The 2,659-nt window shown below is 38.4% G+C and overlaps 1 long non-coding RNA gene across 1 annotated transcript; it reads left to right on the forward strand.

Annotated features, from left to right (window-relative positions):
* Positions 1-80: 80 nt before the first annotated feature.
* Positions 81-1,420, forward strand: LOC119289629. The gene is made up of 3 exons (XR_005141562.1): positions 81-290; positions 370-521; positions 1,072-1,420. It is a non-coding gene; the product is annotated as an uncharacterized LOC119289629 (long non-coding RNA).
* Positions 1,421-2,659: the final 1,239 nt, after the last annotated feature.

Below are 2,659 nucleotides of genomic sequence, written 5' to 3' on the forward strand. Positions count from 1 at the left end.
GGGTTGGTACTCTTAGGAGTACATACTCCTTACTATGTGTAGGTGGCTGGTTTCACTGGTCCGATTTAGCTTTTAGTTAAAGAAATAATGAGTGAAAAATCCATCTAAAACAAACAGAGATCATTGGTCCGATTTTTTAGGCCCTTTTATATGCGTTGCGCTTATCCATCTCCCCTCCCATCTCATTAGCGTTATGCGGCGGCGGCGGCGACTCGCACGGCTGGAACTACATCGGCGTCGTGGAGAAGGAGCTCGTCTTCTCACCGGCCAACAATGCCCTGACTGACTAGGTTTGTTTCCAGCGCGTGACTCTGATGTGTGAAACCAGATCGACAAGGCAATCAACTCTCTTTTTCTGCTGGTTTGTAGGTGGCTGGAATCCGGCGATCATTGCCTTCCGCGTTCCAACAACCGAATGCCATCCATGAGAACAATGGATGGAACCCAGTTCTTAGTGGTGGACGTAAAAGTGTACTGCAAGTTCTCCAACCGCAAGCAACTTTGGAGTCCAGCAATCACTGGTTAGATCTAGCCGCTCTCCTTCTAAATATTTCTTTGAGTCAACAGTGTGTAAACCATTATAGATCTGGTACGAATTGGTTGCATTTTTTTTCTTCTAATAATGGAGTAGTCAATGTATTAGCGACACCAAATAACGGGTATATTCATCTCAGTTTCGTCAGGATATGTGACCCATTCATCATCCCGTTAGTGCAAATTCTAGTAAATCAAGTGAGTATGTTCATCAGTATATTGAGCATATTATCACAGCCACTGCCCAAACTGATTGTAGAACCAGATGAGAAGCACCTTGTCTCACCCAATCTACCTAATTATTTTTTTATCCTTAAACACCTTAACAAAGTCTGAAGATCAGATTACTTACAGTTGCTGATGTAAACAATTTTTTAAGCTCTTTTTTTGTTTCTTTTCTCTTAGTACCCAGTTTAGAATTTTTTGTATATATAGCTAGAAATTAGGTACGTACAATTGTACAATGTTTCTTGAATCAAGTCAAATTTATGTTGCTAATTGTTTTCTATTGAATGTCCATGTATGTAAAACTTGTAGATTTGTTTGACTGAGGAGCACTTCCAGAAGTACATGTGGTGTTATCTGAAGCTTGCTGGAAGATATACCTCTTTCTTCTTCTTCTTCTTCTTCTTCTTCTTCTTCTTTAGTTTTTTAGCATTAACCCTTTTTGAAGACGTAAATAAAGTAGCTGCATGGTCCAGTTTGCTTAGTCAGTGTACATGTATCAAGATGCAAATTTCTGTACATGATGTACCAATGTATCTAGTATCTTGTTAACCATGGTGCCACTTGACCAAAACTTGACAGATCTCTGAAGAAGCAGTGACTTCTGTTTACATGTATATAACACACAGAGTGAAAAGTACTGTGATACCCTTTGTTCAGTTCAAAAAATATGGATACTTCCTTTTGAGGTATATCAGAGAAATTCCATTTTGTATTCTCCTTGCTTGGAAAAATACGTAGCATATATACTACTAATTGACCATCCTCTGTTTGCTAAGTAAATATACACTCTTAGCAAAATAAAAGAAGTTAATATACACAATTATTTTACAAAGTAGTATGCATACTCAACCGGTCTTAAAAACTGACCAGTCCTTTATTTTCGATCAAATTGTAGTATACTCATTCGTTTTGGAAGTAGCATATGCCCATTAGATTAACATACATGGATAAAGTTGCCAAGTAGTATATACTTCTTCAGTTTTTGGCGATGAAGTACTAGTAGTACAAGGTCCTTCCGAAGGAAAAAAAATCCCAGTATATGCCTATTACGAAACCAAGTAGTATATACTCTACCCCCGCCCAAGAAAGCAGTATATACTGATAAAAAAGACAGTACACACTCATTTGTATAAAAGTAGTATATACTCAATAAAACCAGTACATGCCTCTCTTTTGATCACAAGCAATTAATACCTACTCATTCTAAATGAAAAAAAACAGTATATGCATGTTATGAAACCAAGCAGTATATACTGTACATGCAAAAGAAAAACAGTATATACTCAATAAAAAAGGACAGTACACACTCGTTTGGATAAAAGTAAAATAGACTCAATAAAAACATTATATACCCCTTTTTTCTTGTGGTGACATAAAAAAACTATGGATTCTTTTTTTTTTTTGAACGGTGCATGCACATGGACGGATTAGGCATCTGGTACTGAATCCCTTAATTTTAGGATCGACTAAACGCATGCATGTGTGTGGTCGTTGCATGCATCAGTTCTCTTTAATCTTCTCTGGCTGTTTGTTTCTCACGATTAGGAATATCCAAACTGAAGTGTCGGTTAAGAGGTGGGAGTACGTATTCTTGGGAGTACAAAAGAGGAGTATATAGAGGAGTCCTACTATATATATATATATATATATATATATATATATATATATATATATAGGGTGGGTCTATTATGATAACACCCTCTAGAGTCTTATTCTGCATACTACTTCGACTTATTCTGCTAACACTGCGTCGAGACAAACAAAATCAAAACCCAACACCTCCTCGCACCCACTCCACCTTCTTCCCCCACGCCCCCACCTTCCCTGCCAGATCCCCACACCGCCTCACCTCCACCTTCTTCCCCACTCCCCTCCGCCGCCCCCACGTCCCTCTCGG

The sequence above is a fragment of the Triticum dicoccoides genome, chromosome 4A (genome assembly GCF_002162155.2).
Source record: "Triticum dicoccoides isolate Atlit2015 ecotype Zavitan chromosome 4A, WEW_v2.0, whole genome shotgun sequence".
In the NCBI taxonomy this organism is placed as follows: Eukaryota; Viridiplantae; Streptophyta; class Magnoliopsida; order Poales; family Poaceae; genus Triticum; species Triticum dicoccoides.